Below are 26,087 nucleotides of genomic sequence, written 5' to 3'. Positions count from 1 at the left end.
CGCCTAGAGCCCGTGCTCCGCAACAAGAGAAACCCACCGCCGTGAGAAGCCTGCGCACTGCAATGCAGACCCAACGCAGCCAAACAAATAAATACATACATACATACCTAAGAATTTCACACAGAAAAAGGAACCAGCTCCCTCCTCAGGGAGCGAGCAAGGGCACATGTTCCTTGCGGTTGTTTTGCTCCCTTGTGCTGCAGTCCCAGCAAAGCCTGGCCTGAACTTCTCGTCTGACCTCTTATCAATTTCTATTGATTAAAGAGTCCAAGGACCTGAGTCAGTACCGAGGGGAGGATGAGGGGGAGAAATGACTTTGGAATTGCTGGTCCTGCGGGAAGTTTGTTCTCACTTTGGGTTTTCTCCTCCTCATTAGGGAGTTGTCAGGGCCAGGTATTAATAGAGTGCCTACTGCATGCCAGGTACTGTCCTCAAAGACCTCAGGAAAGACCTAAATGCTTAGCTATTTTCTCCAGCAGTGGAGGTTAGGGGGCAGCCACACCCCTCCATCTGACCCCCAGACATGCCCTTGTATGTATTCACCAAGAAGAATTGGGATGAATAGGAGGACGTCTCCAGCCACAGGAGGAAGGGACCTCGTACACAATACGTTCCTTCCATATTCTGGGAACGACATAAACATCACCTAGCACTAGGTTTCTCAGCTTCGGCACTGTTGACATTTGAGCACGATGATTGTTCTCAGGGGCTGCCTTGTGCATTTCCTGCCTCAGGGAAGCTCTGCAGGGCATGGGGCGGTGGGGGGCACTAGGGAATGACACAGTCCCCCTGATGTTTCAGCGTGTCCGGAGCTACCAGGGTAACTGCACTGTCGTGTCTCTTTCTGGCTGGCAGCTCTGAGGGGCCCAGACATCACAAAGGCAGCAGAATAAAGCATGTCTGTGACATAGCAGATGTGGCAACTGCTTCTGTTGGTTGTGGCACACCTCCCCACACTGTCCCCGTTTTACCTGTCCTTCAGGTAAGGGAAGTTGCAGGCAGCCCTGGGTCTTCCAGGAGCCCAGCACAAGGAACAAAATGTATGGGAATCAGTGCAAGGAAATCCCATCCAGGTTTGCATTCAGGCGTCCACTTATGTCCCAGCCTTCCAGGTGACCTCTGGCCATCATGGCTGACGTACCTGCTCCCACCCTGGGAACATCATCCTGTGTTTGCTTCTAAGAGTTTTATAGTTTTAAGACGTATTTAGGTCTTTGATCCATTATGAGTTAATTTTTTATATGGTGTGAAGTAAAGGTCCAACTTCATCCTTTTACATGTGGATCTTGTGGTAGGTACTTTAATTACCCAGTTTACAGATGAAAACACAGAGGCTGAGGAGGGGTAAATGACTTGTCCAGTGTCACATGGCCACTGGAAGGTGAAACTGGAAATCAATATCAAGTCCCAAACTGGTCCCCTTTCCCTTATACCCAAATGCCCTCTATGACACCCCTTTATTAGTTTGTGAGCAGGGAGTATGGAAAGCACAGACCTCAGAAATAAGGCACACATTTTAATCTGTCTCTGGGCAAGTTCATCCTCATCTCTGAGCCTCAGTTTCGTTTTCTGTACAGTGAGTTGCTGATTGCTGAGGGTCTTTCCTGCTCAGAGCCCCAAGAGCCTCAGGCTCCATTGTCCTCATTTCTCCTCTCAGGAGGTGCAGTGGGAACCCTCACAGGCAGAGCTGCTTTTCTGGCAGGAGTTCCCATCCTGGGCCTCAGCCAGCCTCTGGAAGACATTCTCAGCATCCCCTGGAAGACACCTGCAGCCCCACAGGAAAGCCTCAGAGCTGAGGAAAATGCAAGCAAAAAAAATGCTAACGTGAGCAGGGCTTTCTCTACCTGCTGACAGTTTTCTTCATAAGTGTTACAATGAAGCTATTTGAGAACCAGCTTGCAAAGCCCCTCGCTCTAACTATCCCTCTCACACCCTCCCTGAACCAGAAACAACGCAGCACCTCCTTGGATGCCCAGCACCAGGGCCTAACCCACAGTGGATGCGCCGTACACAGACGCATGAATGAATGAACAGATGAAGATGACTCCACACACTTTGTCTCCCCTGACTGCCTTAGACCAGGGCCTGGCAAACTTTTCTAAAAACGCCAGATGGTGAATATGTTTGGCTTCGCAGGCTGTGTGGTCTCTGTCGCCAGTAGTCCTCAGCTCTGCTGTGGTAGCACAAAGACAGCCACAGACATGCAGAAGTGGGTGGGGATGGCTGTGTTCCAGTAAAACTTTAGGCACAACGAAATGTGAATTTTACACAATTTTCTTGAGATACAAAATATTCTTCTTCTTTGGACTTTTTTCTACTATTAAAAATGTAAAACCTATTTTATATCCTAGCTTGCAGGTCATATAAACAGATGGTGGGTTGCATTTGACTTAGACTTCTGCCTTTTGTTTTTCATTTTAAATACTTTTTTCTTAGCACAGAAGCAATATATATTCATTATAGAATAATTAGAAATTAGTGACATGCAGATAAAGTAAAATTATAATCATCCACAATTTCAACATAAAGAGGGAACTACTTCTGGGCATTTATGTTTTCAGCCTATCTGTCTATCATCTATCATCTTTTGGTGCTGTCCAGTGTGATAGCCACTAGCCATGTGTGACTATTTAACTTAAAACTAAAATTAGGGAATTCCCGGGCGGTCCAGTGGTTAGGATGCATGCTTTCACTGCCGAGGGCCCAGGTTTGATCCCTGGTTGGGGAAACTAAGATCCCACAAGTCGTGCGGCACAGCCTAAATTAATAAATAATAAAATTAGATAATATTTTAAAATTCAGTTTCTCATTCAACTAGTGACACGTCAAGTGTTCCGTACCTACCTATGGCTGGTGGCTACCATATTGAACAGCACAGATAAGAACATTTCCACCATCACAGAAAGTTCTATTGGATAGCACTGATTTATCTGTATCTATTTATATAAATTTACCAAAAATAGAACAATACCAAATAAACTTTTTAGGTGAATATCTTTTACTCACTTAATACTTTGAATCAACCATTCAACATCCAATACTATGTTTTATTCAATTCCATACCATTCAATATTCAACACCTATGCTTTATTGGAGGCATTCAGTATCATGTAACAGATGTCCCTTCCGAGTCCCTGTTGTACATTTAAGTTGTTTCCAGTTTTTTGCTACAAGAAACAAAGTGACAGTAAATCACTTTATCACTAAACTTATGCATCATTCATTGTTTTAGGATAAATTCATAGAGGTTTAACTGCTAGTTCAAAGGGTAAGCTCATTTTTAAGATTTTTTTAAATAGGAGTACTCAGTTTCTTTCCAGAAAGGCTTTGAACATTGATACTCCCAACAGCAATTTATGAAATTGTCCACTACCTTGAAACCTCCACAAATAATGGTAATTATAATAAAAACGAGGCCATTTTTGTAGATGAAATTTTCCATCTCTTTAATTTGCCTTTCTCTGACAAACTTTATTTCCTCCCATATTTACTGATCATTTTATTTCTTTGAGTGTGTCTTGGGCAATAAAAGGGATTACCTGTGTGGCTTAGGTTTTAAGGAAAAATTGCTCGATTTATACCCCAGGCCTCATAAAGTTCTGCAAGGTGAGAGGATTAACATACCAAAGAGACTGGCAAAGCTCAGTTTTAGTAGAACTGTAGATCAATTATACTTTGTCTATTCCTTCGTATTACTCTTATTATTTCTTTTGGTGCCTACAGTCACAGACCACACTAGGGGTCAGGTGGTTTGTTTGAGTTGTTTTTTTTTTAATATTTATTTATTTGGTTGCATGAGGTCTTAGTTGTGGCAGGTGGGCTCCTTAGTTGAAGTATGCATGTGGAATCTAGTTCCCTGACTAGGTATCGAACCCAGGCCCCTCGCATTAGGAGCGTGGAGTCTTATCCACTGCACCACCAGGGAAGTCCCTGTTTGGCGGTTTTAAAATGTATTTGTTTGCTTTATATTTATCTTAATTCCTAGGACTATAGTCCTGCTCACCTAATCAGAGATAGGGCAGCCTGGATTCATGGAAGGCAGGAAGGAAGGACCTCAGGGTTTTGCAAGATTCCAGCAGACTAAGGAAATAGTTACCTGATCATGCTGAGTGGGAAAACCCAAGCTGTATTCTTCCTTGGCCTTTTAAGTTCTGGAATCCCCATTCATCCATTCATTATGAGCACTTGGTCATCTCATGTTGTTCTGATGGGTAGTTTCTTGTGTTTTGATTTTACCATTGAATGAACGCACCCTCTTTCTAAATACCTTTAGAAAGCTACCGGGCTATCAGTCATTCACACTTTAGTATTAACTAGTTTTCATACAGCATTTTAATTTTTATAAAAGCACCTTTATCACATCTACCACCTCCCTCATGCCCATGAAGGAGGTACTATCACAGCTGTCTCCACTTACTATTGAGGAAATTGAGTATCAGAGGGGCGGAGTGACCTGCCCTAGATCGTGCAGAATGAACCATGGACTCCTAGTCCAGTGATCTTTGCATTGACCCCAGGATGCACTAGCTATTCGTCTTCCGGAGTCGATGGGCTAGGAGGTGTTAAGTGAATGGCAGCTCTTAGGGCAGAGAATGAGAGGGCCCTGAGCACCTGCAAGGGTGGGGGGGAGCACGTGAGGCGGGGTGGGGTGGGGGGGTACGTGTAGGCAGGGGAGGGCCCGATGCTCTTTCCCCTCCCTTTCATACGGAACCTTGTCTGACTCCGAATCTAGGTTTCCAGAGCCCGGAATCCGGGCCGCAGGGTGCAGATGGGGCAGCTACACTAGCCCGCAGCCGCGAGGGTCCAGAAAATGGTCAGGGGGTGATTAAAGTCTAGGTGAAATCAAACTATAGAGCCACCCCGCTTTTAGAGACGGGCTCCCCACCCCTCCATCAGATAGGCTTGGTGGGGGCTCCTCGCGGCAGCCGCCACAGTCCGGACCCTCGCTCCCGGCCCTCGCAGTCCCTCCTCCAGGCCCCCAGTTCTTCCGCCCCCGGAGGCCGGACTGTGCCCCCGTCCCTCCTTCCCCCTCCCTCCCGGGGGCGGTGGCCCGTGGCGGACGCGCTGATTGGCGGCGGTGCGAGCGAGGGCCGGAACCGGCAGCGCTGATTGGCCAGAGCCTCTCGGCGGAGCCACGGAGCCCGGCGAGTCGCTGGGGGAAGCTGGGCAGAGACCGGGAGGAACCGGAGCTCAGGGCGCGGATCCCTCAAGTCGGTGCCTGGCAGGTCGGAGTCCGAACGTTGAAGCAGGGGCCTGGAGGTAAGGACCTGGCGCCGGGTCGCGTGAGACGAGCCCTTCCGCGGGAGCTGAGACGGAATCCTTCGGCCCTGCCCCAGGGAGCAAAAACGGGGCATCTTCTCACAGAGACGGAGCCCTCATCTTCCCGAGACGCGGGTCTTCCCCCCCCCCCGAAAAGAGAGGGTCTCTCACCTCCCAGAGAGCAAAATAGTTTACTTTTCCCTTCAGAAATGGGCCTTTCCTTCCTGGCCCCCGGCTCTAGAGATAGGATTCCTCTTCCTACTTTACCCCTTGGAATGGAACGTGCCCCCTCAAAGTGGGTTCCAGCCTCCCCAGGTATCTAGGGCCCCTTGATCTCTTTGGAGACCCATGCCCCTTCCCCTTCCCTAAAAAACTAAGTTTGGATTCTTCTCCCCACCCAGCCTTCTCAGCTCATAGATAACAGTGTGTTTCCTCCAGGAGGGGAAATAAGCCCCTCCCTAAGAGAAGGATATCCCTCTCCAGAGATTCTGCATGTCACCCTCAAACGCGATACAGACCTCCCTGGGCCCCCCAACTCAGAAACTGGACTCTGCGATTTGCCTTCAGAGGTGGATGATTACCTACCTCCTCCCACCCCCCCATCCGTAAGAGAGAGACGACGGTTGGTTGTCTCAGACACCTCCACACTGAAGGCATTTGGGGGATTTCCCCTCTTTCTCCAGTCAAGATGTAACAGAAGGGGTTTTCATACTCAGAAACAGGGCCAGGGTCTGGTCACCAGTCTGGAACAGTCACCCACCTCAATCCACCCCTCTGTAACCCTTTTACACAAACCCCATCCAACTAACACCCCCCCGCCCCCATCCACCAGTCCCATCCTTCCCACCTAATTCCATCTCACCTTTCCTCACCCACCCTGGCCAGAGGTAAGGCCAGAGGATGAGGTTTAGTAAGACTGAAACTCTTAAAGCTGGGATCCTGAGCCTAGAGATCATTCCAGGAGCCTCCAAACTGCCAACAGAGATGGGCTCTGAGGCAGCAGGACCAGCAGGGACCACCCCCCGCCAACACACACACACACACACACACACACACACACACACACACACACACACACACACAAAGGACTGTGTTCAGAATATCCTCCCCTGAGGCAGGCCAACCCCTCTTCTAGAGAAGAGGGTGTCAGTGCATACAGAAGGGCCCCAATTTGCTCCCTGGGGCTGCCCCTCCCCCAGCTCCTGTGGGCATTGCCTGGTGGAATTCCCTAGGCCCTTGGCCAGGGGAGATGCTGCAGGAACCATCCGTTGGGCTGGCTTCAGTGAAGCTGGACTAAGGGGCAGGATGTTGGTGACCTGAGCGGGGCTGGGCACCGCTGTAATCTGGCAGGCCAGGATGGGGGCGGGAGGCAGGGGAGAGAAAGGCAAGGAGCTTTGCTTTGCTCTTTGGAGTTCACCCTAGAGGTGGAGGAGGAGAAGCGTGTGTCCTGGACGCCCAAAGAGGTCAGCCCTGGAGAGAGAAAAATGGCCCAGTCGGGAGTCCTTAGACCTCCCAGGGACTCCAGATCAAAGATCTTGCTCCTTCATTTGACAGTTGAGCAAAGAGAGGCACGAGGAGGGGAAGAGACTTGCTTAAGGTCACCTAGCCAGTGGGTAGTGAAGCTGGTCACAGCCTCTCCGGGACTCCTGGGCTAGCGGGGTCCTGGACACTACCTCTTGCCCTCATATTTAGAACCGGGACTTCTGGGCACTGTGGTCCCCACTTACCAGAGGTGGTACAGAGGCTCTGCCAATGTCACGCAGCTAGGAGCAGACAGAGCTGGAACCCAGCGCCGTCCCCCAACAAGCCACCTTGTAGATCCATTCCCAGGGCTTTGCACTTCACCACCCAGCCCTTGGGATCTTTGTATTGAGCCCGCTGCCCAATCTAGGCTTGCCAGAATACAAATGCACTCGGGATAGCAGATGAGATCAGTTGCAACAGTCTGGAGCCGACGCTGCTGCAGGAATATCTGCTGCAGGTGAGGCTTGCTCCAGGCACTTTGGGCAGAGCTCCCCCCGAGACCTGGAAGTCACGGCCCCTCCCTCCAGGGCCCCCCGCCTCGATCCCTGCCTTTTCCCTCCGGCCCCGAGTTCCCTGCCGCAATGTCGCACCCCAGCTTAGAGCCCGCTCCTTTTCCTGAGGCCTTGGATGCCCACCAGCCCACTGGGTCAACAGCAACCAGGTCCCTACAAATGGGAGGGTCTTGAGGCAGAAACTCCCCCTGCCTCCAGCGAAGGGGTTGGCTATTGTGTTCCAGTTTAGAGCAGGGATCCAAGTCCAAGGTGCCGAGGTGAAAGTTCAGAGTATGAGGGAGAACTGTAGCGCATGGGGGTTGAGAGATGGGTCTCTGAACCCCTCTTATCAGGGTCTAGAGCCCAAATCTGCTACTTAGTATGTTTCTTGGAGGAATTATTAAATTCTCTGTGACTCAGTTCCCTCAATGTCCTTATCAGGGTAAAATGAGCTAATCTTTGTAAAGTGCATGGCACAGGGCAAGTGGGCAGAAGCAGTGATTATGATTACAAGTCATAAAACCTCTAAACCTGGGTAGGGAGGTTGTGCTTTTAGGTAAAACTTATGACTCACTGTGTAGATAATCTGTCAGGGGTAAAGGCAGCGAACAGTCAGCCCCTGTTTGGAGACAAGGGTGATGTCTTCCCAGAGAGACCGTACAGTATTTGGAATGCACCGCAGACCCTAAAGTCAGATGGAGCCGGGAGTCTACTCCCATTACTGCTGACGGGGGACCTTGGGCAGGTCATCCACCTCTCTGAGCCTCAGTTTCCTTATCTTTGAATTGGGTTTGTTGGGGGGTAGGCATCAGGTAAGAGAGAGGTCTAGAGCAGGGTTTCTTATCCTCAGCAGTGTTGCCGTTTGGGGCCGGATCATTCTTTGTTGCGGGGGGCAGGGGGCTGTCTTGTGCACTGTAGGATGTCTAGCAGCATCCCTACCCTCTACCCAGTAAAGCCACTTGCAACCATTTCCATTTATGACAACTAAAATCATCTCCAAGCATTGTCAGATGTCCTCTGGAGGGGGGCGGCAAAATTCTCCCCCCTTGAGAACTGCTGATCTAATACAGGTGCCCCACTCATAGTGGATGATTGACATAAGAGAGCATCCTTCTTGTTCAGGTTCCTCGTTCTGGTTTGTGCGTCATGGAAGCGGTGTGTTCACCTGCTGAGCCTCCCGATATTGAGGGCAGTATTAACCCCTCACGTTTCAGCAGGAAAGTCTGGAGCACCTCCATGTATATTACTGTAGGTTTCCCATTTTACAGGTGAGCAAACGGAGGCCCACAGAAGTGAAAGGACTCTTCTAAAGGCATTACCCCCTTCCCTGCTAGAAGTCGAAGAAACATCCATGCAAGAAACAGTTTTAGAAATCACTTAGTTCTGGGGCCTTCTCAGATCCTTCGGCAGTCTCTTTCAGAATTTAAACTGCGTGCCCTTGGGCCCGGCCATCCCACTTCTAAGAATCTCCTGTAGAAATGCTCACACAAGCACACAGTAGAATGCAGGAATGTTCGCCTCAGGGCTTGGCAATCCAAGATGGGAAGGGGTTCCATTACATGGGAATATAAGCCGTCTTTTTAGAAGAATGGGGGAGAGCTACATTCCTGACCTGGAAAGACATGATTTAGTGAAAACACTAAAGTTACAGCATCAGTATATACAGTATTTTAGTAAGTATATGTAAATACATACAGGGAAGCAAGGAGCATGAAATGGGCCTGTGTGTCTGTGTATATACCTATACATATATATGTAAATGAGTCTATCCAGGGGGGAGGAGAAGGAAGGGAATCCTCTAGCCAGCTTCCTGTGCATTACAGATGAGCCAAGCACAGTCCCCGGAGGTTGAGGCTTGCTCAGGGTCCCTCAGCCAGGAAGGATGGCAGGGGGACTGTAGCCCGAGTTCTACAGCCCAGGCTGGGGCTCTTTCAGCTGCCTGGCCCCCAGGTCAGTGTGGCGGGCGGGGTCTGAGGACTGGACATTCCTGCATACCCTGGTCCCTCTCTCCTGGGAAGTGGTCAGGCCAGAAGCTGCCAGTGGCTGAAACTCAGGCCTTTGAGCTTCCTAAGAGTTCTGGGGCCAGGAGACAGGAATCTGAGGCCTCATGTCCACAGGCCGAGCCTCTGCCCTGGCCACAGCGGATTCTTTCTACCAGCATCCCAATGGGTCTTGAGGTCACACTGACCGGAGAGAGGGAGGAAGGAAGGAAGGAAGGAAGGAAGGAAGGAAGGAAGGAAGAAGGAAGGAAGGAAGGAAGGAAGGAAGGAAGAGGGAGGGAGGGAGGCAATGGTAGAACCTACCTCTGGGTTACTCTGAGGATTAGCTGAAACCCTGTTCAAACACCTGGTACGTGGTCCCCCTTAAGTAATGTGAGTGCTGGCTCTCTCCATCTCTGTCTGCTTGCCAGCCCCCCTTGCCAGGATGCAGGGGAAAAAAGCCTCGTGGGAGCCTGAGGGCTTCAAGAACGCCCAGGCTGAATCACCAACCCCCCTCCCTCCACTGCATCCCTGCAGAAAGTCCGGGAGGGGTTTCTAAAGGTGTCTGCACTCCTCCCTCTCCCTTGTGTCTGACTAGCCCAGGCATCTCAGGCATTAAATTGTCTTACCCATCCCCGGAATGGCATAGCGTGATATGGCCTCTAGTCATACATTCTTTCCATAGTGGGCTCGACTCCCCAAGGGCAAATTGCCCTCCTTCTTCAAAAGCTCTCTCCCTGACCCTCCCTGGCCCCAGCCTGGAGATCGATTTTTCCTCGGAACTCCCAGCACTTAAATCTGAGGCCTCCTTGGGTCCATGACTGTTTGCTGTCTTTTCTCCCCTTCTGTATCCCTGGGGAGTAGAGATCATACAGTCAGGTCTCATTCCCTTCTGTCCCAAGTACAGAGCACCTTTCCTGGCACACAGTAGAGACTGGACGAGCATTTATTGTGCAATACATATAGCATAAAATTTGCCACTTTAATCATTTTAAAGTGTACACTTCAGTGACATTAAGTACATTCACAGTGTTGTGCATCTCTCACCACTCTCTAGTTCCAGAACTCCTTTATCACCTCGAAAGGAACCCTTGTCACTCCCTTCCCCCAGCCCCTGGCAACCACTAATCTCTTTTTTGATTCAATAGATTTGTCTATTCTGAATATTTCATATAAATGGCATCATCCAATATGTGGCCTGTTGGGTCTGGCTTCTCCACGTTGTAGCACGTATCAGTACTTCGTTCCTTTTTATGGCTAAATAATATTCTGTTGCATGGATATACCACAGTTTGTTTATCCATCTGTCAGTTGATGGACATTTGGGTTTCCAACTTTTGACAGTTGTAAATGCTGCAGCTCTGGGCATGTATGTACAGCTTTCGGTTCACAGATCTGTTTTCAGTTCTTTGGGAAGTGGAACTGCTGGGTCATAGTAATTTTTTGCTTAACCTTTTGAGGAAATGCCAGACTACACCATTTTACATTCCCACCAGCAATGTGTGAGGGTTCCAATTTTTCCACATTTTTATCAACACGTTATTTTCTGATGACTGTTATTACAATGTATTATTGTCATCCTAGTGGATGTGAAGGGGTGTCTCATTGTGGTTTTGATTTGCGTTTCTCTGATGATTAGTGACGCTAAGCATCTTTTCATGTGCTGGTTGGCCATGTGTATGTCTTCTTTGGAGAAAGGTTCATTCAAGTCCTTTGCCCATTTTTGAATTGGGTCGTTTGTCTTCTTGTTGCTGTTGTAAGACTTCTTTATATACCTACGTATATCTTTGTGTTGCCATTTCTTCTTGCATTTAAACATTTGCTCAGCTCCTGGGGGTCACGCACTGTCTTGTGACCTCGGGATGTCAAGGTGACTACACTATAGTTCCTGCCCACAAGGGGCTCCCAGTTTATTTATTTATTTTTATTAATTTTTGTTGGAGTATAGTTACTTTGTGTTAGTTTCTACTGTACAGCAAAGTGAATCCGCTATACATATACATATATCCCCTCTTTTTGGGATTTCCTTCCCGTTTAGGTCACAAGGGGCTCCCAGTTTAGAGCAAAGTTTCTTGACAGCACTAGTGCCATTGCTGGGGTGCGTTTGGGGGTGCTGTCCCTGCACTATAGGATGTTTAGCAGTATTTCTGGGTTTTACTCCACTTGGTGACAGTCGCATACTTCCCCCCAAGCTGTCACAACCAAAAATGTCTCCAGACATTGCCAAATGTCCCCTGGGGGGCCACTTGTCCCCTGGCTGAGAATCATTGGTTTAGAGGCTTAGACAGTTGTGTGTATCTACAACTTCAGTCATATGTCTTGTGCCTAACAGGGTACATAGTGGGCATTCAGGACTTATTTGTTGGATGTTGGATGGGGGGATGGATGGATGGATGGATGGATGAAATAATGAATGCAATTTACAGGGTTTGGACATGTGCCTGAAACTCTAATATGTGAAACAAAACACTCTTCTTCCGACTGGAATATTCTACCCCTTTCTGCCTAGCGCAATGGTTCTCACACTTGAGCATCAGAATCCCCTGGAGGGTGTGTTAAAACAAAGATTGATGGGCCCCACCACCAGAATTGCGGTCCCACCACCAGAATTACGTTGAATCGCTGCCCCCCAGAATGCTCCCAACCCAGTTTCCATGTCCCTTGGGAAGCCTGCACCAGACTCCTCCCACCTCCGCCAGCCTGTCCATCCTCAGAGGTCTCACAGCCTTAACTGCCAGCATCTCCCACTTGGGTGCTAACATTTACTGCTTTGGACGGTCAGCAACATGCTGGACATCTGTCGCTCAGCCACTGCATTGAGAATTCCTTCAAAGCTGGAACCCACCATGTCCTAGCACCCCTAGAACCCTGCTACGCAAGTGTGGTCCAGTGCCCAGCAGCATGACATCACTGGGGAACTGGTTAGAAATTCAGGCTCTTGGGACCCCCTCAGGCCTACAAAATGCAGTCTGCATTTTAACACCATCCTGGTGGGATGGGGGGTTCATGTGCACATTCACGTAGTTTGGGAAGCCTGTCCTAGGCCGTCTCTACAACCCTCACAACTCAGAGCTAATCCCTTGCAACTTCGCTGATGTGTTATATTGACAGCATCTGTTACACTGTACATGGTGTCTGGGCTGGAACATCATTAGCGCGTTACTGGCCATTCATCTCTTTGCCTGATGTATTTTGTCTCTTGGAATGGCTAAACTGACCTTGCTTTACCCCCTGGAAAACCGGAGGGGCAGCGTCTCGCTCAAGATCAAATGAAGACCGTGAGGCAGAACAGAGAGACGGCCATCCATTCCTTAGCGGAGAGCAGTTGAAGCACCATGGTGGTGACACATGAAAATATGGGGTGGGAGGGTAGCATTCTGAGGCTACTAGGTTTGCTTTTCAAACGTGGAGAGCTGGGAGATGATTCAAAAGTAGGCCAAAAACAGGGGCTGAAGTGCTATCTTGCCATTTATTCAACAAATATTTATTGAGTACTTCGTAGATGCCAGACATCGGCATCACGTGTGTGGTATTAACAAGGAATACAAGGTCTCCCTCTTAGTGGCTTCTGTCTAGGTGGGCAGTCTAGCCATCTGCATTCATTCATTCCTGTGAGCGTGCCCATTTATTGCACAACTTCCGTGTTTCCTGACAGAACTAGTGGTGTGTGTGTGTGCGCGTGCGTGTGTGTGCGTGTGCATGTGTGTGCATGGTGAGGGAGAGATGAACACCCAGCTACTACACCAGAGGATCTTCTAGGCTAGCTGTCAGGGGACAGGCCTATAAACAACGATTCAGAGAGATGAGTGCCAGGTGTGTGTGTGGGAGCGGTTAGTGGTCAGAGCTCAGAGAAGGAAGAGGTTCCCTGTCCCTGGGGATGCTGGGAAGGAAATTTCAGGAGGAAAAGTCAGAAAAGCCAGGAAAGATATTCTCAACAGATAGAACATGAACAGGGGCTCAGAGACTTCATGGAAAACTGTCAAAAGAAAATCTTCAGGGAAAAGGTGCCGGGGGCGGGGAGGGGGGAATAAAATCATGGTTCCAAATACAGATGCAAAAACAAACACTTGTCAGTGATTTTAGTAAGCTCATTCAATGAGAGAACCAAGCAGATGTTGGAACTGGTTCAAAGGAAAAGTCAAATAAAGCACAATTGTCTACCGAGTCAAGGAATGCTTAAATGCATTACAAATGGAGACAAAATAAAATGGTTGGACAAGACGGAATTGGCTTCTCTATCAGATTCCTACAACTTACAAAGAGTTGAAAAAAATAGCTCGAAGATAATGAACAGGGCTAGAACCAGATATCTTAAAAGTTTGTGTTGTATGCAAACGATGCATAGTTTTCCATGGAGATGCAATTTTTTTTTCTATAAAACCAATGTTCAGAGGATGGGGGAGGCCTATGGCGGAGCCCGCCCAGGGTGGATGGGCAAGGAGAGGGAAGCTGCAGGGGGGCCAGATCATGGACAGCCTGGTGACCCTAGGTAATGAGTTCAGACTTGACCTAGAGACCCCTGGGGAACCTGGAAGGGTTTTAAACAAGGAGGTGACCTGATTTGATTAGCACTTGAGCAATATCCTTCTGGAAGATTCGTGGAGAGTGGACTGGTTGTAGAAGGAGCAGACAGAGAAGCCTGTTAAAAGATGAGGTGGGGGGGGCTTCACGCAGAGTAGGGCTCGGCAAATATTTTCTTTAAAGTGCAGGTAGTAAATATTTGAGGCTTTGTGGGCCACACAGTTACGATCGCAACTGCTCAAACTGTACCGTGAAATGTAAGTGAATGGACGAATCTGTGTGCTAATAAAACTTTATCTACAAAAACAGGCTGGGGGGCCAGATGCCCCCCCACCACAGTTTGTCAACCCCTCATCTAGAGCAGCGTTGGAGAGGCTAGAGCTGTCCATGGTTTTGACAGGCCTCCTGCATCCCTTCCTCGAGATGTTTAGAGGCCATTGGCAGCTGTTGGTGGGAGTCCAGGGACACTGCTCCCCTCCCTTTGAGTGTGGGTTCCCTGAGGGAATCAGACAATCCCTGGGGCGGATCACTGGCCTTCTAGCAAAAGCTTTCAGGACCTCGAAGCTCCTTCAGGGCAAGATTGGCCAAACAGCCTCTTAAAGCAGCCAAAAGAGCAAGCCGTCACCTCAGCAGGGCTTTCCTGCGTAAGATCAGAGTCTGCCTCCCCTCTTTGCCCAGAGCTGTAAATAGCTCTCTGCTGGCTTTGCAAGTGCCATTCTGGGGACAGGCTGGAAATGAGCACACCAAGGAGCATTTGTGCAGATTACTGCCTGCATGCGAATTTGCATGCTTGGCATCCTGCCCCAGCCCTAAGTGCACAGTCCTCCCAGGGGCTGAAAGCAAGACTCAAAGAAGAGCCACACACAGAAGAGCATGGACGTTCTGACCTGGGGACAGCGTCCAGGAGCGATCCAGAGTTGGGCTGCCAGGGTAATGATAAGCTAGAGGGACAAGAGGAAACATTCAGAGGACCCTGGACGGAGTTTCAACTCAGGCTCTGCCCATCCGAACGCAATGTCCCATAAACAGTGGCAACTCATATTTGCTGAGAATTTGGTGGGTGCTAGGGCTATTCTGAGGGTTTTATGTGTATTTTGTTCGTCCCATTGCTCACAACAACCTAAGGAGGAAAGACTGGTCAGGTTACAGAGGTAGGAAATGGAGGCTCAGAATGGATGACTGACTCCCGGGCTCTCATAGTAAAAGCAGCAAGTCTAGAGAGAAACCCAGGCTTACAGACCCCGACCCCTGCTGTCTAACACTAAGCCACACGGATGCCTCTGGGTATGCCCACTGCTCTTGCTGGCCTCAGTTTACTCATCCATCAATAGGAATAATAATGTCTTATCCCTTGATGATCACAGCAGAGTTTGGGAGGACCAGCTGCCACAGCAAATGAGAAAGCATGGTTCGAAAGTCAAAAATGCTGAATAAAACTGGTGGTGGGTGGAGAAAGCCCAAAGCACTTCCAGCAGCAGCCGCCCACCAGCAACTCGGATCATTTGCGTAATTGATAGATTCGACCCTGTGCAACCCCTCAATGTCCTGCTGTGGGCTTGGGGTGGGGTCTGTTTCTTAGACCCTCCTATGGGGTCAAGGAAGAAGTCCTGTATTTGGAAAGCAGCTGTGTTGCTGGCCCCCTGAGCGCCCTGGAGGTTGTGACTTCTGGGTCTCAGTTTGTTCATCTGTAAAATGGCAACAATACTGCCCTTTGAAACAGCGTATGGGTGGTTATTAGATTGGATGATAAGGGTGAGTGGTTGAATGCTTTCTACCTGCCAGGCACTGGGCTCTATTTGGATTATCACATTTAATGCTCCCAATAATTCAGATGGGGTTGACCTTTCTGTGGACATGGAAACAGAATCAGAGAGTTTTAAGTTTCTTGGCCAAGTTCACAGAGGTAGGAAGGGCCAGAAACTGGACATGTGAGACATAATTCAGTCCATAGCAAGACTACTATAAATTGTGTTGCCATGAACATTCTAGAACAAAGTGTTTTAGACTCCACCAGCAGTGTGTATGAGGGTTCCACTTCCTCCATACCCTTTCCAGCTCCAGCACCTCTACTTGCTATTATATTTTAGCCATTCCAGGGGGTGTGTAGTTGTGGGGGGTTTTTTTGTTTGTTTGTTTTATTTTTGGCTTCATTGGGTCTTCGTTGCTGCGCACGGGCTTTCTCTAGTTGCGGCGAGTGGGGGCTACTCTTCGTTGCAGTGCGCAGGCTTCTCATTGCAGTGGCTTCTCTTGTTGCATGCAGAGCACGGGCTCTACGCACGCGGGCTCAGTAGTTGTGGCTCGCGGGCTCTAGAACACAGGCTCAGTAGTTGTGGAGCATTGGCTTAGTTGCTTCGCGACATGTGGGATCTTCCTGGACCAGGACTCGAACCCGTGTCCCCTGCTAACCACTGTGCCACCAGGGAAGCCCCTGTAGTTGTTTTAAAAATTTCTCTACTAACTGAATTCTATCACCTTTTCTGTATGTCTGTTGACCATTTGAAGTTTCTATTTCATGAAGTGCCTGTTAAGATCTCTTGTCCATTTTTCTTTCTTTCTTTCTTTTTTTTTTTTTTGCGGTACGCAGGCCTCTCACTTTTGTGGCCTCTCCCGTTGCGGAGCACAGGCTCCGGACGCGCAGGCTCAGCGGCCATGGCTCACGGGCCCAGCCGCTCCGCGGCATGTGGGATCTTCCCGGACCGGGGCACGAACCCGTGTTCCCTGCATTGGCAGGCGGACTCTCAACCACTGCGCCACCAGGGAAGCCCTCTTGTCTATTTTCTTTTTCTTATAGCTTTGTAGGAGTTGTTTAATCATACTGGGTAGTGATCCCTTTGCCAGTTATATGTTATTCTACTTTGTGGCGTGACTTTAGTTTTCAATGGTGACTTTCGGTTATTGGAATTTTTAATTTTTACATATTTCATATTCATCTTTTTTCATGGTTGAGGCTTTTTGTGTTCCATTTAAGAAATTTAAAGTCATTCATATTGCCCCCTCAATTTTCTAGTAGCTTTCACATTTTGCGTTTCATATTTATCTCTATAGTCTGCCTGGGGTTGACTTTTAGGTATCGAATGAGGCAGGATCATGATAAATTTTTCTTTCCATATGGATAATCCCATTGACCCAATATCACTGACTCTTTATAGGAAATCAAGCATTCATATAAGTGTAAGTCTGTTTTTCTGTTCTCTATTTCATTTGTGAAGTGTGTTTCTTTGCCCCACGCCACATTGTCTTAACCACTGTAGCCTTAGAATATGATGGAACATTCCAGATTGCCTCTAAAGAGGCTGAACCAATCAACACTTTTACTAACAATTCAATAACGGTATAATTTATGGATGTATGATCCTAAGCATAGGCACAGCTTAAAGAAGTTTACAGTTTTATAAGTGACCAGACATGACCCAAATAATTATACAACAGAGGTGTCCTGTAAATGGGGTGCCACAAAGAGGGAGGTATGTGGGGCTGAGTGTGCATGGGTGGGCAGGGGCTTGGGGGAGGTTTGATCTGGTGGGAGAGAGATCAGGGAAGGCTTCCCAGAGGAGGTGTGTCATGAATCAAAATTGAGGGTTAGTAGGAATTAAGAAATCAGAAACAAGGGAAAAGCATTGGAGGCAGTGGGAACAGCAACTGCAAAGTTGCTCTGGCACAGAAACCTACACAGGATGGACACTAGATCCAAGTGGCAGAACCTAGAGAGAAGGGGAAGTTGCCGTACCTGAAGGTGGGAAAGGTCAGAGGATCCAGACCTCAAGGCTTTTGAACCACATTCAAGAGCTGGTTTTTATACCAAGAACAACTACCCTAAGAAAAGAACAGGAATCTTCCAGATTAAGGGCAGTTTCAAGCACCTTCTCAGTGCAGCTAGAGTTGCTTGTTTGCAGGAGAATCTGTGTGACAACCTCTGTAGTAACACATGGGTCCTATAGCCTCATCCCACAGTTCCTGGCACTGAGCGTCTGGGTTTTCCTGGAAGTGACAGTTTTACCTTGCAGGCAGCCCGAGTTCTGCCGGCAGCAGCATCTGCCCAGCTCCATATCAGGTCTGGAACCCTTCTCTCCCCAGCCTGGAGAGTGTATCCTGCCTGCTGGGCATTTGTGGGATGCCAGGCCCTGCGCCATGGACTTGAGCCATTCCTCTTCATTCATCATCATCTCTACTCATCACCCCACAGATGAGAAAACAGCAGCTCAGAGAGCTCAAGTCACTTGCCTAAGACCACACAGCTTCCAAGGGGCAAACATGACAGTTTTCAGCTCTCTATGAATTTTATTTTCTAAACTTGAATGGTACTTTTTTTTCCTTTTCGAAATAGTGGGTGAGATTCTTCAGGAATTTCACCTGCAGAGTTCCAACACTGAGTCTGGATTTTAAAATATCCCCAGATCTGTGCCCTGAACTGAACCGATGAATACCCAGGCCTAAGACCCCTCATTCTGCCCTTGGCACTGCTTTTTCAATTTGGTAGCCAGCATGGGGTTTTGGTTCTTTCTGCACTGAGTAGAATAATTGAGAAGGTTTTAATATGTCAAGATATATGTCTGCTGGGGTTTTACAGAACTGGGGGAGGGGGAGAGAGCTATATCTACACCAGCACTTAAAATCTCATCAAATGGGTCCGTCCCTGTTTCAGGATGGGAAATCCAGACAGGGCCGACAAGATTGATGATGTTTTCATGAATCTGGGCATCTATTGTGTTCCTTGTGGGTTTTCAAGGCAGGAATTTGCTGGCAAGAGAATGAAGCAGCCAGGAGCTTCAGAGAGGTCTCAGAGCCTGGAGAGATGGTATAGTTTTGGAACAAGGATTGGCTTTCCCCTCCACAGTGGGGTATGCTGGGGGGTGGGGGTGGGAACAGACTACGGATTTCCCTTATTCCCTCCCTTTGCAAGCCGCGCTCCCCGTATTGGCTGACACTTCTGTTTGCTGAGCACCTTCTCTGCACGGCAGTGTGCTGAGGGCTGCAATTACCCTCTCTTGGGACCCCATAACAACCCTGGGACGGGATTTCAGACCCATTTTACAGATGAGGAGCTATTAACAAAACTTGCAACAACTCCCAGAAACTGACTGCGGGAGTTGGGATTTGAACTGAGTCGCCTGACCTGCTGCATTAGTCTGTCAGTGGTCAGGAATCCCCTTGGGGCAGACATAGTTTTGATTGGCATTTCTCTGTTAATTAGCGATGTTGAGCATCTTTTCATGTGCCTGTTTAAGAGTAGGGCATTTCCAGTGGGGCAGTTGTGGCCCCACAGGGGACCTTTGGCAAGGTCTGAAAACATTTTGGGTTGTCACAGCTGGTGGATGGGATAGTACTGGCATTTAGTAGGCAGAGGCCAGGGACGCTGTTAACATCCTGCAGTGCACAGGACAGCCCCCAACCCACATACAGCAAAAAATTGGCTGGCTCAAAAAGTCAATAGTGCTGAGGCTGGGAGACCCTGCTTGAGAGCACGCCTTTTCCACCCCCTTTCGAAGGTTTTCTTGGGAAGTTTCTGTAAGGGGACGCCTCTCTCTCTGACACATTGTGCCTCGGGACTGGTTCTTACCGGGTCTCTGGGTGTTTCTTCTGCTAGGATGGCATGGCCTAGGCTCTGCATTGGAGTCAGTAAAATGCTTTAGATAACATCCAAGAAGGAGGCGGCAGCTGAACTCGTGATGTTCAGCTCAAGATGGGTTGTTGTTTCTTTTTGGCTGTACAGTGCGGCTTGTGGGATCTTAGTTCCCCGACCAGGGGTTGAACCCGGGCCTCCTCCTGCCGTGGAAGCGCCAAGCCCTAACCACTGGACCGCCAGGGAATTCCCACAATTTTAAAACCCACCATTCTGGATCCAGGGCATTTCCAGTACTGCCAGTTCACCCCTGTGTTGATAGGGGGTTAAGAGAAAAATCCCCCCATGGGGGCCTGAAACTCAGGACACTTGCCGTATTATATTCTTTTCCTTCTCGTGGGAACGCAGCACATGAATGCATTCGTGCCGAAGCTACTAAACACATGTGCCCGGGGTCACCGCACGTGTCCGGGTGAGATCCTGCGTGTTTATCCTGGGGGATGAGCAGCTGTGCAAACTCTCGCCTTTTGTGTGGGGTTTTGCTACGTTGCCCAACTGAACAGTGGAACACTTGGGCAAGTTAGTTAGCCTCTGTGCCTCTTCTGTAAAATGGGGTTAATAATCACATCTGATGAGGCATCAGACAGATTGCTTGTCTTCTCTGAGCCTTGTTTTTTCGCTCTGTTAAATGGGAGGGTTGGACAAGATCTCTGAGGTCTTTATCCAGCTCTGAAAGTTTTAAATTTGAGATGCCCAGTTGCCACTGCCACTTTGCTAAAAGAAGAGCTTCCGGTGGAATAGTGGACTTGGCCGTGACTGGTACACCCTGAAGGCTGAGCCATCCCTGGAGTAACTTTAGAAAGCTGGTCTCGGGTCAGGCACTCACAGGCAGAGAAGGAAAAGGAAACTCGGGGAGGCCACCTCATCCTGACAGAGTTCCAACTGGGGGCTTTCGGGGGTGAGTCCCCCAGAGCTCCATGCCCCCTTCCCCACACACACGCTGTGCATCCCCAACCTCCTTCCGGCTCCCCACGTATTTCCTCACATGAACACAAGGCCCAGTAGACGGTGTTCTGTGGGAGCTGCTGAGCCCGGGAGCCGAGCTGGTACCAGGAACACCGGCATCCAGCCTTGTCTGACCAGAGCCCATATCTCCGTGAGCTCTTTTTTCTGCATCTCTTCAGATCTGTGAAATGAAGAGTCCCAGGTTTGCTTGGGGATGTCCTTTGGAAAGAAGAATGGCATGTTGACGCCACATGGTTATTGGGGAAAGTTGCTGAGTCTACAAGACATCTCTGCACTTGAGTCGGCATTGGATGAGAGACAGGAGAACTCCTCAGAGATTTCTGTTAAAAGACCAGAATGAGAGGCAGATGGTTCATGGTGGCTGCGATAAGAGGCCGGTGACTTGGTGTACTTTTCATTTTCTGCAGGAGCCAAATGATGGTAGAGATTGCATTTCTCCGCACCTGTAGAATCGCCCCATAGCACCATGCTCGTGATTCTGCAGAAAAGCCAGGCAGCCAGACAGATATGGGTTCAAACCCCAACTGTCAACTTATTCGATACAAGAAGGGGGGTGAGTTTTACTTTACCTTCTGTGAATCTGTCTCCCCATCTGCAAAATGGCTCTGCCGTCTCATCACGAGATGTTTAAATGCATCAGTGATCAGAGAGGAGAGATAAAGCCTGACCCACAAAAGGGTGCTTCAGATTTCTTTGCCTTGGTTTTCTTATCCACTAAATGGGAAGACGTCTTCCATGTGATGGAGTGGTGTTTTGTCTCTAAACAAACAGCACTCGTGGTGACAGAGAGACACAGGGTAGTTACTGGTGACAACCAACCAGAGCAGTTTGCCCCAGGACACCCGTCATTCCTTGGACAGTGGACCCTGGGGAGTGGACAGTCCAACAGGGCACAGAATCTCAGAACCTGGGACCAGGAGGAATCTCTGAGCTGATCCAGTCTAACCGTGATGCTTGAAACTCCTCTCCTGCATCCTAGATGAGAAGACGCCCAGCCTGTGGAGTCGAACCCACTCCAACACGAGGAGCTTCCTTAGTTATTGGCCCGAAATCTGCCCGTCCTGGTTATTTCTCTCTCGTTTTGTGACTTACCCAAGACGGCAGCCATCGCACAAGGCACAGCCGGCACATGAACCCAGGTCTCCGTGCTCAGCTCGTGCCCATAGCCCCCATGTTATTCGGGATCCTATTGCGGCCTTCTGTTCTGCCCAGGTTTCTGGGCACACAGCAGGGCTGGTGTGACTGTGCAGGGGGACTCCCGGGGAGAAGGCTGCTCTCTACCTTGAGAACTCTTGGGAACTTTGGGAGTCAGCAATCTGACTGTGTCCCTGAGACCTGGTCAGCCCTTCTCATCTGCAAGTGCTGACCGGCTGATGGGACTGTCACAGGAGAGACGGGGGAGTGTTCCCAGCAGCCGGGTGCGCTGGGGGCAGACCTAAGGAACACTGGTCTTGGATGGCCTGTCCCAGCTGACCCAAGGCCACCTACTTCCCCAGGAGAAAGCTGCCTAGGTTGAGGAATCGTTTGTTCTCACTCTTTTTTTTTTTTTTTGGCCTCACAAAGCTGCAAGATCTCAGCTCCCCAGTCAGGGATCGAACCCTGGCCCTGGCAGTGAAAGCACTGAGTCCCAACCACTGGACCACCAGGGAATTCCCAATCATTTGTTGATTTTAGTTTTTCCTCCTACAAAGTCAGCATGCTGCCCCCATTCCCAGAGGTGTCCACATCCCAAGGACTTAGCAACATTCAACACATAAATTATATTTCATGTCCATGATGAAACAGAGGTGAAGAGGAGCTTGCATTCCGGGGCAGGGAGACGAATGCATCAATGAACAAATGGGAAACTGTGAAGGGCCTCAACGAACATAAAATTTGGCAAGGTGAAGTAGTGGAGTCTGGAAGGCCTCTCTGAAAGTGTGATTTCTGAGCTGTGGAACGTGCCACCCATTCAGAGACAGGGAAGTATGTTGGCCGGGGTTGGGGGGGGGCGGGGCTCTGTACAGGAAGTGCACGGCAGGACCCAGGTCCAGGGACTTTGAGGTTGTAATGAGAAGGTTGTGTTTTATTGTCTTTGCAATCAAACACCATTGGAAAAAAAAAAAAAGAAAAAAAAAACCCACCATTGGTAGGCTATTAACCAGGGAGTGACATTGGTCTGTTTTGGCTGCCCCATGGAATGTGGATTGAACAGGGCCCCAGGGAAAGCTGCTGTGGCTTGGAGGTGGCTTGGATTCGGGTGGAAACAGAGAGAGAGGATGTCCTGGAAATGTCTGGAATGATGTCAGGACCTGAGGGAGTGGCATCAGTGCCTGGGTTCAGATCCCAGCCCGAGTGATGAGCATACGAGCTTGAGCCTTCCTTTCCTCGTGTGTAAATTTTAAATGAGAGGAGCCGACGATTTGTGAATTGGAGGTGATGAGAACAGTGCCCATCTGTCATGACTGTCAGAAACATTCATTGAGAGGATGCTGTCGTAACAAAGTATCACAAACTGGGTGTCTTGAAACAACAGAAATTTATTCTCTCACGGTGCTGGAGGCCCGAAGTCCAAAATCAAGGTGTCAGCAGGGCCACGCTCCCTCTGGAGGCGCGAGGCCTCCAGCTCGGTCTGCCCGAGGGAGAATGGAAGCAGCTGAGTCCACAGCCGGGAGGTACCTTCAGTCCCCTCCCCCCAGGGCCCCTACAGGTGACCCCATCATGGTCTCTGAGCGAGGAGAGCCAAGAGGTAGGCAAAATGGGACAGTGTCCCAGATATATCTTCTCTCCCTAGAACCACCTGAGAAATGCGGTGTGCCCAGGTTTGAAGGAAACTGAGGTTCAAAGAGATGGCACTAAGCAGATATTGACTAGAAGAGCCAATATTTGAATTGCAGCATCGTGACATAGGGCTTGTGTACTTTCCTTCCGCCCTTCCTCACCAGGGCTCTCCCTCCATCACACTAGCTCCAAAAGTGCTGAGACGTGGACAGAGCCTCTCAAACTGAGTGTGGTTAATACAACAATTGATCATTCTCTCCCCCACTTCTGTGGGTTGGCTGGGCTCAGCTGGGTGGTTCTGGCTGTGGGTCTCTCATACAGTGGTGGGTCAGGTGCAGACGGGATGGGAGTCATCCCAAGACTTGACTGGGCTGGGTGTCCAAAGCACTACTTCTCTCCCAGGCCTGGCCCTGTGGTGCTTCTGGCCTTTCTCTGTGCACAGCTCTCAGCCTCCAGAACCTCTCCCTGTGACTTGGGCTTCTCATGCATGGCTCGGAAGTCTCAGAGAAGTCCGTTTGCTTCCATGGAGGCTGCTTCCAAGAGGTAGGAAGAGGCTCTGCCTGGAACTGGCACAGCATCACTTCCGCCATATTGTTTTGGTTTGTTTCCTGGAGGCTCCATTAAGATATAATTCACATGCCATACAATTCACACATTCATTTCACAATTCAATGAGTTTGGGAATATTACGTTATTAGTGTTTTTTAATTGTGGTAAAATATATATAATGTGAAATTTGACATTTTAGACAGCTTTAAAAGTACAATTCAGTGACATTAATTACATTCCCATTGCTGTGCAACCACCACCACTATCTAGTTCCAAAACCTTTTCATCCCCCCAAACAGAAACTCTGTAACCAATAAGCAATAATTCCCTTTTCTCTCCTCCCCCCAGCAACTGGTAACCTCTAATCAACTTTTTGTCTTTATGAATTTGCCTATTCTAGACATTTCAAATAAGTGGAATCATATACTATCTGTCCTTTACTTGACTCCTTTCACTGAGCATGATGTTTTCAAGGTTCATCCATGTCGTAGCATGTATGAGTACTTCATTCTTTTTTATGGCTGATTCCTATTCTGTTGTATAGATAGACCATATTTTCTTTATCCATTTATCTGTTGATGGACACTTGGGTTGTTTCCACTTTTTAACTACTATGAATAGTGCTGCTGTGAACACTGGTTTACAAGTATCTGTTTGAGTTGCTGCTTTCAGTTCTTTGGGGTATTTACCTAGGCGTGGAATCGCTGGGTCGTATGGTAATTCTCTGTGTACCTTTTGAAGAAACAGCCAAACTGTTCTCCCTAACGTGCCATACTGTTTTGGTCAAAGTAGCCACAGTAGCCTTTCCAGATTCAATAGGTTGTAGAGACAGACCCCTACCTCCTGAGGGGGGAGCAAGGTCACAGAGACAGGATGTGCAGGAGGGGAGACACTGCAGTAGCACCTTTGCAACAAGCAAACTGCTGCACGGACGGGGCATTGGTCAGTCCATTTATTCATTCCTTCAGTGAATATTTATTGATGTTGTCTGTGCCAGGTGCTGTGCCATGGTGCGGATACAGGGCATCCAGTGTGTGGTTCTTGCCATCTCAGAGCTTACAGTTACTTGGAGAGAGTCCTGAACTAAAATTATGCAATTGATTTTGGAGGAAGGGACCTGGGTTTTCTTGATATTCCTTTTCTCCTTCCTTTCACCCTTTTTTATGTTTTAAATTGTTATGATCATCTTTAAAAAATTTTTTTATTAGAGTATAATTGATTTACAAATCAGTACATGTGATTTACAGGTGTATGGCAAAGTGAATCAGTTATACATACACACATATCCACTCTTTTTTTAGATTCTTTTCCCATATAGGTCATTACAGAGTACTGAGTAGAGTTCCCTGTGCTATACAGAGGTCCTTATTAGTTATCTTCTCCTTCCTTTTACCTTTTTTAAAATGGATGAATAGCTTAATATGGCAAACTGCACTAACCTTAACATACGGCTCCATGAGTCTTCACCTATGTAAACACACACAGGACCAGCACCCAGATCACAATACGGACCATTCCCAGCCCCCAGAAAGTTCCCTCGTGCCCCTTCCCAGTTAATAACCCCCAGAGGGTTACCGCTGTTTGACATCTATCAGCAGAGATTAGCTTTGTCTGTTTTTGAACTTCATCTGAATGGGATCTGCAGGAGATGCCCTTTGGTGTCGGGCATCTCCCTCCTGCTTGTGAAACCCTGCAATTAATGCTTTAGTTAAAAGCTGCAGTAGGGCTGTGAGCGCGTGCAGTAGTGAGACAGAACCAAATCTGGGGAGAATCATATCAATACTGACAACAGAAAAGCTTGCCTTCTGTTATTTATTATGCTTGCATTGGCAAGCATAATAAATGCCTGCGAAGCATTTATTATGTGCCAAGCCCTGCATGAAATTATAATGGGGGCAGAAGTCAGAAGGCCACGGGCTCTGGGACAGTTCCCAACAGGGTTGGACTCCCACCTCTGCTGTTTATCATCGGGTGTGACTCTGGGCAGGTTCCTTAAATCTCTCTGTGCCTTCGTTTCCCCTTTTGTAAAATTAGAATGACCGTTGCTGTATCATGTCACATATCTCAGTGATCAAAATAGACACGAAGCTCTGTATTTAGGGAGCTCGAATCCTTATGGGGATGTGGGGAAGATAGACAGCTTTTTTTAAAATTGAAGCATATTTGATATACAATATTGTCTTCGTTTCAGGTGTACAGCATACTGATTTGGGTTTTTTGCAGATTATGTTCCATTATAGGTTGTTACAAGCTGTTGGGTATAATTTCCTGTGCTATACAGTAAATCCTTGTTCCTTATCTCTTTTATGTATAGTAGTTTGTATCTGTTAATCCCATACTCCTCCTAATTCATCTCTCCCCTGCTCCCTTTCCCCTTTGGTAACCATAACTTAGTTTTCTATGTCTGTGAGTCTGTTT

The 26,087-nt window shown here is 48.5% G+C and overlaps 1 protein-coding gene across 1 annotated transcript in view; it reads left to right on the top strand.

The window, feature by feature from the left end:
• The first annotated feature begins 5,148 nt into the window (after positions 1-5,148).
• The window catches only part of ABAT (4-aminobutyrate aminotransferase), an 88,319-nt gene continuing 67,380 nt past the window's right edge, over positions 5,149-26,087 (top strand). Inside the window, exon 1 of the mRNA XM_082858082.1 lies at positions 5,149-5,259. The gene's annotated coding sequence lies outside the window, so the exon portion shown is untranslated. The remainder of the gene's footprint in view (positions 5,260-26,087) is intronic.

The sequence above is a fragment of the Leucopleurus acutus genome (assembly GCF_964270905.1).
Source record: "Leucopleurus acutus genome assembly, chromosome: 16".
Taxonomy (NCBI): domain Eukaryota; kingdom Metazoa; phylum Chordata; class Mammalia; order Artiodactyla; family Delphinidae; genus Leucopleurus; species Leucopleurus acutus.
Note: the sequence above shows the minus strand (reverse complement) of the source record. Positions and strands in the feature narration are given on the sequence as shown.